The sequence below is a fragment of the Lycium barbarum genome, chromosome 7 (assembly GCF_019175385.1).
Source record: "Lycium barbarum isolate Lr01 chromosome 7, ASM1917538v2, whole genome shotgun sequence".
In the NCBI taxonomy this organism is placed as follows: domain Eukaryota; kingdom Viridiplantae; phylum Streptophyta; class Magnoliopsida; order Solanales; family Solanaceae; genus Lycium; species Lycium barbarum.
This window is the reverse complement of record NC_083343.1, coordinates 61,658,686-61,673,978: the sequence shown is the minus strand read 5'-3', so window position 1 is coordinate 61,673,978 and position 15,293 is coordinate 61,658,686.

The following is a 15,293-nucleotide window of genomic DNA, read 5'->3' as shown; positions in this document are numbered from 1 at the left end:
AAATATAAGCCTAAACAATTTTTTTTACCATAAACAATTCATATCTACAAAGGCATACTATTAGAACTGGTAGGTCAACCGTATTCTATGGATCTTTTAATATCGGGGTGCTTAACACCTTCCTCGGTGGATCACCAGAACCCTTACCTGAACTTTGGTTAGGTTAGGATTCTTTTAAAATTTAACCGTTTAAATGAACCCTTTTCGAACTAGTTTTCCTAATTTCTTAAAAATTAGATGGCGACTCTAAAATAATATCCACTTAGAGTACCATCCACATAAAAGTATATTTTTTCCTTTTTCCTAGTACGATTGACAACTGTACTTCCCCAGGACACTTTCCTTTTTAAATGAGGCAAGTGCAAATACGAATCAAAAAAAATATGACCCGCTACACCTGCCAGAAAATTGCTAGGATTCATAGTCGGTCTTCGTGGTATTGAGTTGGATCCCACAAAGATCAAAGTAATTCAAGAACTCCCGCCACCAACAACAAAGAAAGAGGTCATGAGTTTCCTAGGAAGGTTGAATTACATTGGGCGCTTCATTGCCCAGTCCACAGTAATTGTAGAACCAATTCTCAAACTCCTCAAGAAAGATGGTCTAACCAAATGGACAGACGATTGTCAGGATGCCTTCGACACAATCAAAAGGTACTTGTCAAATCCACTCATTTTGGTCACGCTAAGACTAGGAAGCCCTTTACTGCTATATATGTCAGTATCAGAAAATGCTTTCTAAAATAACGAAACAGGCAAGAAAGAGAGAGCCATCTATTACATCAGTAAGAAGTTCACACCCTATGAATCTAGCTATTCCTTGGTGGAAAAGATGTGTTGCTCTCTAACCTGGGTGTCTCAGAAATTAAGACATTATATGGTTGCATACACGACTCATTTGATCTCAAGAATGAACCCCCTAAGGTACATCTTTCACCAACCTATGTCGATAGAGAAGCTGGCCAAATGGCAAATGCTATTGAGTGAGTTCGACATCTAATACGTCGCACAAAAATCAGTTAAGGGGTAAGCATTAGCAAATTTATTAGCAGGAAACCCGGTGGATGACAACCGCGTACCTTTGTGGACTTACTTCCCAGATGAAGAAGTGATGACAATTGAGGGTGAAGAAAATGAAGATGAATTATGTTGGAAAGTATACTTTGATGGAGCGGTCAACTTTAAAGGATCAAGAATCGGAGTCGTTTTGTTTTCGGACTCAGGACAATATTACCCAGTGGCCGCCAAGTTGAACTTCAGTTGCACCAACAACATGGCTGAATAAGAAGCTTGCATCATAGGTCTTTGTTTAGCCCTTGACATGGATGTGCGAAACCTTCAGGTAATTGGTGACTTGGATTTGTTGATTCATCAGGTTCGAGGAGAATGGGCCACCAAAAACAAGAAGATCATACCGTATGTTGGACTTGTGCAAAGATCGGCAGATCGATTTCAAGAAGTCCAGTTCAAACACATACCAAGAACCCAAAATGAGTTTGCTGTCGCATTAGCGAAATAGCATCCATGATTCAACATCCTGACAGTAAATACATTGATCCTGTCAAAATCGAAATCAAAGATGAACTAGCCCCTTGTGCTTTTGTAGACGCAGAGATCGATGGGAAACCCTGGTACGCTGACATGAAAATGTATTTGGAAAAAGGAGAATATCCTGAAGGAATTCACATCAATCAAAAGAAGACTATCAGGAAGTTGGCGAATGATTTCTTCCTCAACAAGAATGTTTTATACAAAAGAACCCCAGATTTGGGATTGCTTAGATGTGTTGACTCTGTCAAAGGCACAAGATTGATTGAAGAAATGCATGCTGGAACCTGCAGGCCTCACATGAATGGGTTCATGCTAGCAAAGAAAATCTTAAGAACAGGTTATTACTAGATGACCACCGAGAATGATTGTAGCAAATTCGTCCGAAAATGCCACAAGTGTCAGATTCATGGAGACTTGATAAAGGTTCCTCCAACAGAACTAAACGCAATGACATCACCTTGGCCATTCGCAGCTTGGGGCATGGACGTCATAGGGCCAATTGAGCTGGCAACATCAAACAAACACCGCTTCATTTTGGTAGCCATAGACTACTTCACCAAGTTGGTGGAAGCAGCATCTTATGCATCAGTAACAAAAAAAGTAGTCGCAGATTTTGTACGCAACAACATCATATGCCGATTTGGCATCCCATAATCAATCATAACAGATAATGGGGCTAATCTGAACAGCCACCTAATGAAAGAGATATGGGCTCAATGCCAAATCACTCATCGGAATTCAACTGCGTACCGACCACAAATGAATGGAGCTGTAGAAACCGCCAACAAAAACATCAAGAAGATCCAAAGAAAGATGATTGATAACTACAAAGACTGGCATGAGAAATTTCTATTATATCCCGCATTTTTGGGCAATCGAATAATTCGAGATAATCGCGGGAAGATAACAAGCAAGGCCTTATTTTTATTTTGTTTGGAATACAAGTTGTTTATGAAAATTTTTGAAGTGGGAATGTTAAGAAAGGTCAAGGGTGTAAAGGGAAGTTCGCAATATGACTCGTGGAAACATGGAGGAAGACGAAGGGTAAATTAGGAATTCGGAAAAAAATTTATTTTCTTGAAGTGCAAAATAGAACAAAACAAAATGGGCTTGGGTCATTGGACCATGTTGGCCGTCCAAGTGGGTGGGCTTAGGCCCAATTAAAAGCTTAATGGACAAGATTTAAAAGATGACTAATTCATCTTTATCCTCATAATATTTCCTAGAAACTTCACGAAGTCTCAAGAAAAGAAGAAGGAGATAAATCTCCAAGGCCATTCGGCCAGAGCAAAATTCAACACAACCTTGGAAAACATTTTCTTCAAAAATTATTTTCCACCAATTGAAGGGTTCTTAGCAAGGTGGAGTGGTTCTTGGAACAAGAGAAATTCATATTCTTGCAAGTTACAAGTCTTAACTAAGTGGGAAGTTAAGGAAGAAGGTAAGAATTCATTCTTCTTCTTTCTTTATATGTTATGGATATTGGTGCATGTTGTAGTGTACAAAAATGGATGAAATTCATGAGGAATATGAATATAGGGGTGTGGCCGTGCATGTGTGTGTGTGTAGGAATCATGTCTTAATTATTTTATCTCGTGGTTAGTTGTGGTTGTAATGAATGCTATGTTAATAATGGAAGTTGGATGATTTTAGTGAAGTTGTAGCCATGTGTGTATGATGTTGGCCGTGAGTTGTATATCACATGTATAGCCGTGTATATTTGGTGAATTATGAAGGAATGGTCAGCAAGTTTTATTTAGTATGTTGGTTGTTGTGTTGTGGATTTTATATTGCAAATGAAAGTCTAATGAGCTTAGTGAAGTTGTTGTAGTTGGAGACTTGTTTTAGAGAGTATGTTAATTGAATACAATGTTCTTACATGTATGGAAGGCAATGATATTAGTATGGTGTTGTTGGAATATATATTATAAGGTTGTTATTGTTTTTATTGGAGTTGGAAAGTCTTGAAGGAAGTAGTATGTTAATTGAAGTGTTAGAATGTATCTTGGGTTGATTATTGAAATTGTTAGTATGGTTGTTGACATTATATTGATAGTTTGGCCGGGTTAAATTCCCGGATTGTTGTTGATTAAGAATTGGCTAAGTTGAATTTTGGGGATGGTGTATTTACAGGGGAAGTGCTACCGAAATTTCGGTAGACAAGTGTTATCTTAAGATTCAACTTCTAAATGCTCTAATCAATGTTTGGTAAATGTGACCAAATTGTAGATTTTGGCGGATTTGCAACTTGAATTTGGAGTAGAGCGGAAAAAGGTATGTAAGGTTTTACTCTTTCTTCTTTGGCATGTCTTAGGCATACTAGGTTGGATACGAGCCTCGGGGACAACTCTATTCTCCGGAATCCGCACCTAAAGTTACCCTTTTTTCATTCAGTATAATTGAATTAGATATTCATGAATAGTTGGGAGAATTGCCTAGATATCTAAAACTTGCACAAATGAGACCCGACCACCTTAAAACTCTCACAAGTGACGTCATGAAATGTAATGTACGTAAATTTTGTACGCTACCTCACTCGGCCCGAGGTGGGCCCATTGTTCCCGGATTTTCCTTATTGTTCCGTATGACTTACTTTGAAGTAGAATCCAAAGGAAACTTTTGATCGTTGTTCCGTTTATCAAACGATAAGTACTGTAACTATTCTAATGAAAATATGTCTATGATGACAATGATAACGATGATGCTAAGAAAGAGAATACGTCTATGATAAGTATGACAAGAATGATTTCATGACTAAGAGTCTTAAGCCAAGGATTCAATATGAGTATGAAAGTATTAAACTAGTTCTTGATCTTTAATCCTATTCCTTGGTTATGACACTATCTTCTAAAGATTCCAAAGCAGATGAATTGATTTCTATGACATCCATGACTTCATTCTATGTTTCTTCCAACGCTATTCTCCGTTGATAGTCTCGCCTTAAAATACTCGTTCCTTCAAGGTGAGACAAAGCGATCACGGTTATCACATAATGTAATTGGAGGTCACCGACCTTACTTCACTCCGATGGATACATGATTTTCTATGGACTCTCCTGCATGCTTACATGACATATGTATATAAGAAATGTATATGTACATGGGGTAGGGGGAAGGGATACATGGGGGATGGGAAGGGACACATGTTTCATTGCCACCTGGTCAGCTGGCGTTATCATCCCGGACGCGGGATGCCCGGACGCGGGATATATGGGCGAGCCGGCGTATTTCGGCGCAATGTGGGCGAGCCGACGTTGTTCGGTGCTATGATATACATGATATGATATGACATGATACGATATAACATGATATGATATGACATGATACGATATAACATGATATGATATGATATGATATGATATGATATGATATGATATGATATGATATGATATGATATGATATGATATGATATGATATGATATGATACGATATGATACGATACGATATGATATGATAACACATGACATGATATAAGCTCTATTTTCTATGTCTATGGAAAAGAAATGTTTCTAAAAAGGGAAAGACAAGCATGCATGGTATCCGGCCTGAAAGGGTATTCCTATGTACAGGTTACTTCTTATCTCATTATATGTCCGATGATCCCATGATACTGTTATTCATACTTTATGTTTCTGTTTGTATTATCTTCCATGCCTTACATACTCGGTACACTATTCGTACTGACGTCCCTTCTTGTGGACGCTGCGTTTCATGCCGCGCAGGTCAGTAGGTAGGCGGATTTGATTCGTAGGAGCTCTATCAGCAGTACTTGGCAGCGCTCCAGTTGTTCCGGAGCCTCAGTTCCTTGGTACTATTTTGTGTATATATTCAGGCACGGCAGAATCCGGCCCCTCCTATGTATATGTGTACTTTGTTTAGAGGCTCGTAGACAGATATGTACAGTTAGATGTTTTGTACTTTTGATTGTCCCTGTCGCGGTATAATGTGCTAGCAAAGTTTATTAGCCTATGTTTATAATTATGCTACTAATGTTACTGTTAAGTAAAAAAAAAAAAAGATATGGTATAGTTCATACGGCCCACTCGGAAATAGAGGTAAAATGAAAGATAAGGGGTGCTCGGTACAAGTATCGGGTACTCATCGCGGCCCCTAGTTGGGTCGTGACAGAAGTGGTATCAGAGCAGGCGGTCCTAGGGGTTTGTCTACGAGCCGTGTCCAGTAGAGTCCTGTTTATGGGTGTGTAGCGCGCCACACTTATAGACAAGAGGCTGCAGGGCATTTAGGAAATATGACCTTCTTTGTATTCTAGATCGTGCGATAGAGCTATGCTATCAGGTTTCCATATTCTCTTCCTAATCCTATGTTATGGTTTCAGTAATGCCGATGAAGAGAGCAGCTTCAGATCGTGGGGGCACTAAGAAGGCCCCTAGAGTATCTCCAGAGCCGAGTAAGGGGAGCCTCGGCTATTCGATTGAGACTGATCCGTCGGAGGACCCAGCAACAATTCCTCCAGAGTTCCTGACCCCCAGAGCAGAGGATCCCACGGAGGACAGCTATGATACAGATCAGTCGGAGGACCCAGCAACAATTCCTCCAGAGTTTCTGACCCCTAGAGTAGAGGATCCCGCGGAGGGTAGCTATGATACGGATCCCTCGGAGGATCCGGCGACGAATTCCTCCAGAGTTTCTTACCTCCAGGGAGGAGGATAGTTATGACACAGACCCATCGGAGCATTCTTCTGGGACACCGGAGGAGGAGACTTCCGGGGATATGCCAGCTGCTCCTGTGATGGAGCACTATGTCAGACAGGCCTCCCTGGAAAGTGCTACGGATTACTCCTGTCCTTTGTCCTGGTCATCAGTGAACCAGGAATCGCCTGGTTATCTATACTCCTCCGATTCGGATGCGGGAAATGACGGGAGTCAAACTAGTAGAGAGCAGACAGATGAGGATGAGGAGCATACTTCACATGGCAGGTCTCCAGACCAGGCCCGAGATTGATCGGCTACAGGTATATGAGATTTTCTTTGAAACTTTCTATGTATACGTAATCTTTGCAAAATACTAATTAGTGACGGCAAACAGAAATTCAAAAGGGGCCAAAGACTTAGCGGTTGTGAATAATGGCGATTGAGATGTCTCCGCCACCAATGTGAATTTAGAAACCCCGGATAAAAGATAATCATATGTATGGATGGGAGTAAATAGTGAAGATTTAAACAGAGGCAATATGGTAATTGTATGGTCAGGAAAGTGAAGATAGGAGTGGGACCCGCTGTGAGGACGTTTTGGAAATTTTTTAGAACCCCGACTTACCTTAAATTATGTGACAAAGGTTGTGCGGAACAGTCGATATAATTATACCAGCATTCACGCATTTAAATGCACCAAAGTTTCGAGGTTAAGCGTGCTAAGGTGGGAGGATGGGTGACCCCCTGGGAAATATGCTGAAAATTTCATAAATGTGGGGACAAGAGACGAATGTGAAATGAGGTAGCCTAAAGTAAATTAGAGTGTGTGAAGTGGTTAGAAACCCTGTAGAAGTCGTGTAGGCTGAGACGGACTAGACTAGCAGAAGGGGAGAAAGCATGACAAAGCTTCAGGACTAGAGAAGGTTTGATTAGTGTTTGAAAGTGTTTGTAAGTAGAATAGTGGTGGAAATGTATATATGTACATGACATCTTATCTGTGACTGTAGAACCCTAACAAACAGTGTCGCGATACATAGAATATGCTAGCTGGATGAAATTCAAAAGACATGATGAAGGGTATACGTACGGATGTCACAGGGTAAGACCGATGCCGAACCCACACTAGTTAAGGCTAGAAATCCCTAATGCAGTGATATGCGAGAACATATCTAGCCAGGGAATAGACGCAACAAACTCTGCGAAGAAGGAATTACAAATGTAAAAGATCGCGGAAGGCAACGATTATTTAAAAGGCATAGGCGTGTGCAGACCCTCTCAATGAAGGAAGGGAGAACGTGCTAGACCTAAAATGAACTACGACCATTTAGGATTCATAAAAAGCGACCTATTAACTCAGGACTAGAGTTTAAAGTATGTTGGTGTATTGTGAAGGTTATGAAAGGACGCAAAAGTAAGTTGACAGCGGGTGTAATATGAGCTACAAGAGATACCTGGAAAGGTCGCCGAATATAAACGACAACTGAGACTGCACTAGGTGAGGATTTGTACAGTAGGATCTGTAAGTCATTAATCGGTTGGTTTGGTATTAGCAGAGCTAAGTCAATTGGCCTATAAGCAACCCAAGCTCCTAAAAGGGATATGTTCAGCGACGTGTGAGATATCTATAAGGGAGACCTCCCCGAAGTATTGTAATACACTAGAAGGCCAGTTTAACATTCGAGGACGAATGTTCTAAAGGGGGGGAGAATGTTATATCCCGCATTTTTGGGCAATCGGATAATTCGAGATAATCGCGGGAAGATAACAAGCAAGGCCTTATTTTTATTTTGTTTGGCATACAAGTTGTTTATGAAATTTTTTGAAGTGGGAATGTTAAGAAAGGTCAAGGGTGTAAAGGGAAGTTCGCAATATGACTCGGGGAAATATGGAGGAAGACGAAGGGTAAATTTGAAATTCGAAAAAATAATTATTTTCTTGAAGTGCAAAATAGAACAAAAAAAATGGGCTTGGGTCATTGGACAATGTTGGCCGTCCAAGTGGGTGGGCTTAGGCCCAATTAAAAGCTTAATGGACAAGATTTAAAAGATGACTAATTCATCTTTATCCTCATAATATTTCCTAGAAACTTCAAGAAGTCTCAAGAAGAGAAGAAGGAGATAAATCTCCAAGGCCATTCGGCCAAAGCAAAATTCAACACAACCTTGGAAAACATTTTCTTCAAAAATTATTTTCTACCAATTGAAGGGTTCCTAGCAAGGTGGAGTGGTTCTTGGAACAAGAGAAATTCATATTCTTGCAAGTTACAAGTCTTAACTAAGTGGGAAGTTAAGGAAGAAGGTAAGAATTCATTTTTCTCCTTTCTTTATATGTTATGGATATTGGTGCATGTTGTAGTGTACAAAAATGGATGAAATTCAAGAGGAATATGAATATAGGGGTGTGGCCGTGCATGTGTGTGTGTGTAGGAATCATGTCTTAATTATTTTATCTCGTGGTTAGTTGTGGTTGTAATGAATGCTATGTTAATAATGGAAGTTGGATGATTTTAGTGAAGTTGTAGCCATGTGTGTATGATGTTGGCCGTGAGTTGTATATCACATGTATAGCCATGTATATTTGGTGAATTATGAAGGAATGGTCAGCAAGTTTTATTTAGTATGTTGGTTGTTGTGTTGTGGAAGTTATATTGCAAATGAAAGCCTAATGAGCTTAGTGAAGTTGTTGTAGTTGGAGACTTGTTTTAGAGAGTATGTTAATTGAATACAATGTTCTTACATGTATGGAAGGCAATGATATTAGTATGGTGTTGTTGGAATATAAATTATAAGGTTGTTATTGTTTTTATTGGAGTTGGAAAGTCTTGAAGGAAGTAGTATGTTAATTGAAGTGTTAGAATGTATCTTGGGTTGATTATTGAAATTGTTAGTATGGTTGTTGACATTATGTAGATAGTTTGGCCGGGTTAAATTCCCGGGTTGTTGTTGATTAAGAATTGGCTAAGTTGAATTTTGGGGATGGTGTATTTACAGGGGAAGTGCTGCCGAAATTTCGGTAGACAAGTGTTATCTTAAGATTAAACTTCTAAATGCTCTAATCAATGTTTGGTAAATGTGACCAAATTGTAGATTTTGGCGGATTTGCAACTTGAATTTGGAGTAGCATAAGGAGCGGAAAAAGGTAGGTAAGGTTTTACTCTTTCTTCTTTGGCATGTCTTAGGCATACTAAGTTGGATACGAGCCTTGGGGACAACTCTATTCTCCGGAATCCGCACCTAAAGTTACCCCTTTTTCATTCAGTAGAATTGAATTAGATATTCATGAATAGTTGGGAGAATTGCCTAGATATCTAAAACTTGCACAAATGAGACCCGACCACCTTAAAACTCTCACAAGTGACGTCATGAAATGTAATGTACGTAAATTTTGTACGCTACCTCACTCGGCCCGAGGTGGGCCCATTGTTCCCAGATTTTCCTTATTGTTCCGTTTGACTTACTTTGAAGTAGAATCCAAAGGAAACTTTTGATCGTTGTTCCGTTTATCAAACGATAAGTACTGTAACTATTCTAATGAAAATATGTCTATGATGACAATGATAACGATGATGCTAAGAAAGAGAATATGTCTATGATAAGTATGACAAGAATGATTCCATGACTAAGAGTCTTAAGCCAAGGATTCAATATGAGTATGAAAGTATTAAACTTGTTCTTGATCTTTAATCCTATTCCTTGGTTATGACACTATCTTCTAAAGATTCCAAAGTAGATGAATTGATTTCTATGACATCCATGACTTCATTCTATGTTTCTTCCAACGCTATTCTCCGTTGATAGTCTCGCCTTAAAATACTCGTTCCTTCAAGGTGAGACAAAGCGATCACGGTTATCCCATAATGTAATCGGAGGTCACCGACCTTACGTCACTCCGATGGATACATGATTTTCTTTGGGCTCTCCTGCATGCTTACATGAAATATATATATAAGATATGTATATGTACATGGGGTGGGGGGAAGGGATACATGGGGGATGGGAAGGGACACATGTTTCATTGCCACCTGGTCAGCTGGCGTTATCATCCCGGACGCGGCATATATGGGTGAGGCGGCGTATTTCGGCGCAATGTGGGCGAGCCGACGTTGTTCGGTGCTATGATATACATGATATGATATGACATGATACGATATAACATGATATGATATGACATCATACGATATAACATGATATGATATGACATGATACGATATAACATGATATGATATGATACGATACGATATGATATGATAACACATGACATGATATAAGCTCTATTTTCTATGTCTATGGAAAAGAAATGTTTCTAAAAAGGGAAAGACAAGCATGCATGGTATCCGGCCTGAAAGGGTATTCCTATGTACAGGTTACTTCTTATCTCATTATATGTCCGATGATCCCATGATACTGTTATTCATACTTTATGTTTCTGTTTGTATTATCTTCCATGCCTTACATACTCGGTACACTATTCGTACTGACGTCCCTTCTTGTGGACGCTGCGTTTCATGCCGCGCAGGTCAGCAGGTAGGCGGATTTGATTCCTAGGAGCTCTATCAGCAGTACTTGGCAGCGCTCCAGTTGTTCCGGAGCCTCAGTTCCTTGGTACTATTTTGTGTATATATTCAGGCACGGCAGAATCCGGCCCCTCCTATGTATATGTGTACTTTGTTTAGAGGCTCGTAGACAGATATGTACAGTTAGATGTTTTGTACTTTTGATTGTCCCTGTCGCGGTATAATGTGCTAGCAAAGTTTATTAGCCTATGTTTATAATTATGCTACTAATGTTACTGTTAAGTAAAAAAAAAAAAAGATATGGTATAGTTCATACGGCCCACTCGGAAATAGAGGTAAAATGAAAGATAAGGGGTGCTCGGTACAAGTATCGGGTACTCATCGCGGCCCCTAGTTGGGTCGTGACAGAAGTGGTATCAGAGCAGGCGGTCCTAGGGGTTTGTCTACGAGCCGTGTCCAGTAGAGTCCTGTTTATGGGTGTGTAGCGCGCCACACTTATAGACAAGAGGCTGCAGGGCATTTAGGAAATATGACCTTCTTTGTATTCTAGATCGTGCGATAGAGCTATGCTATCAGGTTTCCATATTCTCTTCCTAATCCTATGTTATGGTTTCAGTAATGCCGATGAAGAGAGCAGCTTCAGATCGTGGGGGCACTAAGAAGGCCCCTAGAGTATCTCCAGAGCCGAGTAAGGGGAGCCTCGGCTATTCGATTGAGACTGATCCGTCGGAGGACCCAGCAACAATTCCTCCAGAGTTCCTGACCCCCAGAGCAGAGGATCCCACGGAGGACAGCTATGATACAGATCCGTCGGAGGACCCAGCAACAATTCCTCCAGAGTTTCTGACCCCTAGAGTAGAGGATCCCGCGGAGGGTAGCTATGATACGGATCCCTCGGAGGATCCGGCGACGAATTCCTCCAGAGTTTCTTACCTCCAGGGAGGAGGATAGTTATGACACAGACCCATCGGAGCATTCTTCTGGGACACCGGAGGAGGAGACTTCCGGGGATATGCCAGCTGCTCCTGTGATGGAGCACTATGTCAGACAGGCCTCCCTGGAAAGTGCTACGGATTACTCCTGTCCTTTGTCCTGGTCATCAGTGAACCAAGAATCGCCTGGTTATCTATACTCCTCCGATTCGGATGCGGGAAATGACGGGAGTCAAACTAGTAGAGAGCAGACAGATGAGGATGAGGAGCATACTTCACATGGCAGGTGTCACACCCTGATCTTACTAGGGTGTCATGGGCACCCGGCCCCACATACGGAGCCGAGCGAACCCTCAGACTCTGATTCCATACATAATTTTTTTTTTGAATTTTGAAAGTCAATTACGAACAAAATACATGTTGTGCTTTCGAAATCTTCTGCTTACTATTTCCAGAATTTAACAAATCTCTAATTATACAAAATTTATTATATAGCACACCAAATAGCATATCGGCTGATGGAGCCGCTTACAGACTGACTATCACTACCCACGACGCTGTCTGCAAAGTCTCTAATACTGATCAGACATCACAACATACATACCCTGACTCGGCAGTACTCCTGGAGGAAATGGAGCCCGCCAATCCGTTGGGCCATCTTCAGCTCATCTCGTCTAACCATTTGTGGGTACCTACGCGGCATGAAACGCAGCCCCAGAAGAACAGGGGGTCAGTACGGATATGTACTGAGTATGTAAGGCATGAGTACAGAAAACGAAACCGTGACTGATATAGACAGAACAACATACAAAAGCTTATTCAGAAATATCAAACACTTATCGTTTTTCTTTTCCAGACACGAATCATACTTACTCACCTCGTATACTAGACAGATTACAGAACGTACAAATTGTTTAAATGACATCATATAGCAGACGGAATACTGAATATACGGAAGGTCAGAATACTTACTCTCCAACGTAAGTCATACGTATCAGGATCGGATATCGTATCATATACGCGACAACCCCGGGGACAAATAACACGCCGGGACAAGTGCCATATCATACAGACGATAACCTCGGGGACAAATAGCACGCCGAGGGACGGTCACATCATATCATATGCATGGTGGCCTCGGGGACAGATAACACGCCGAGGTACCGATGAACAGTGCCAATGAATGCGCACGATAGCATAGGAACGTGGCTGCCACTCCTGCCTTTGGCGCCACAGCACATCTAACTTCCAGAAGTTTTTCTCCGATCTCCGTCACACATCACACATAACCACGGTACCCGGGGGCGGACAGATAACACAGCACCCCGAGCCCGGACACATCATACTTCGTAACATAACCTCGGTAATCGGGGACGGACAGATAACACGGTACCCCGGAACCGGACACATCATACTTCAGAATTCATATATGGAACCCGGCCCTCAACAGAGGACTCGGCGAACCATCCGCACGATACATACCGGCCCGGGACTCGGCGAAGGAAGTCATAACATATGCACGAGCAGAGTCGTGAAGAATCAAATGCGTATAACTCAAGCTCACTAAGTTAATCAAACGTATTCTCAGAATGTCCATACAGATCACTTATTACAGATTACTTATAGATTATTCAAACATATTCTCGGAATATCCATAACAGATTTCTTATTACAGAATACTTTATGTCAAATTACTTTTAATAGAATATTTCTATCAAAGTACTTATCGCTTTTACTCAATCAGAATACATGTTCCAGATTGCTTGCATCGGATTACCCATAACCGACTACTTATGTCCGAATACATATATCAAAAGGGTTATGACGGAATGCTTATAGACATGTGGGGGTCCAGAACGAGTTTCGGGTCAATCGGAGTTAGTATACAAAAGTTACGAGCGTTCGAAGTACAGAACGCTCTATAATCATTTCGGAAGCTTTTCTTGGAAAACCAAAGCCGTAATTAGGTTAACTACCTTTTAGACATGATTATGGATCAAACCAAATAGAACTCTTGGAATCATACGTACGTCGGAACACTTAAGTCAGAATAAATATATCAAAAGGGTTATGCCAGGATACTTAATTCCACATATTTATATCGGAATGTTCAGATCAGAGTACCTACTTGTATCGGAATTTCTCATATCGGAACACTTATGCCAAATACTTACATCAGAACATTTGTGTTGGCATGATTAGCCCAGAAGGTTTACATCAAAATACTTAGATCACGATTCGCCTATCAGGCTCATTTGACACTTAAGTTAGGGAAAACATACAGATCACAGACAGACTCAGAATTACAGAATGGAGTAACCTCAAGATACATATCATATCATATCCTACATGGCTCTAGGGCATGCCAAGGAAAGAACGGTAAGCCTCACATACCTGAGTGACAACCAACTAGTTGCGCTTATGCATCCAACTTGTTTGCTTACATGCAAGAGAGTTTATCCATCTTGTCAATCTACGTCCAAAAGGATTCATTCATTCGTTAGACTCGTTGTCACATACTTGCCTTAACCTTTCAAACACGTTTACTTATGTTCTGCCAGAATTTCGGCAGCATCTCCCCTGTAAATCTACCAACCCCGAGAATAAGGCTCGGCCCCAAATCAACAACAACCATCCGGGAATTTAACCCGGCCAAACCAACAAAGATACTAACAACACCAATAAGAGGTTCAAAACACATTTTAACATTAGTGACTCTTTGCTATACAATTTGGCAATATTCCGTTTTCACTCAAATCAACCGCATACGATCAAACCAACATCAATATTCGTACACTCAAGTGCTAATCCAAAACACTTAAACAAGATTCAAAAACACTTCGGACAACCCACAAAATGTTCAAATCAGCCCATCCAATACACAAACAAATCCGAAATCTTCCAAGTCCAAGAAAACATCAACAATACATTTCTTTTCTTCCAAATTCATCAACCACACTAACAATCCATAATTTAACAACATTAGTCTTACAAATACAAGAAACCATATTAAGATCACATTAGGTACCAAAACAGCCCACATGATTTCGACTTCACTTTGAACCATTAAGCCTTCCTTTTACAACATAGGATCTACAACACAACAACCCAAACATACTAAATAAAATTAATTCATTCCTTGACACACAAAACAGTCCATTTTCGGCCAGCACTATATCCACACACTACATGCACAATTCCATCATTTCCTTCACCCTACAACATATACAAATCACCCATAACACAAACAACACTCAAAATACTAGATAAAACAATTGAATCATTGTCTTATAAGCTACATATGCACACGGCCACATACCAATACACACATATTTCATAAATTTCACTCATTTCTACATACTACAACACTTCAACAACATCCATAACACATGAAGGAGGATTGGTTCCTTACCTTCATTCTTCAACTTCTCCACTTGGTTATGACTCATGAATCATCCATATGAGTGCTTTGCTTGTTCCAACAATTCCACCATGTTAACAAGCACCTTCCACATAGCAAGAAAACTAAAAGAAAATGATCCTCCATGATCAACTTTGAGGGGCTGGTTTCGGCCAGCCCCTAGCCGACTCCTCCCTCTTATTTTTTTTTTTTTGTTTTCACTTCTCCTCTCTTGTCTTAATTTAG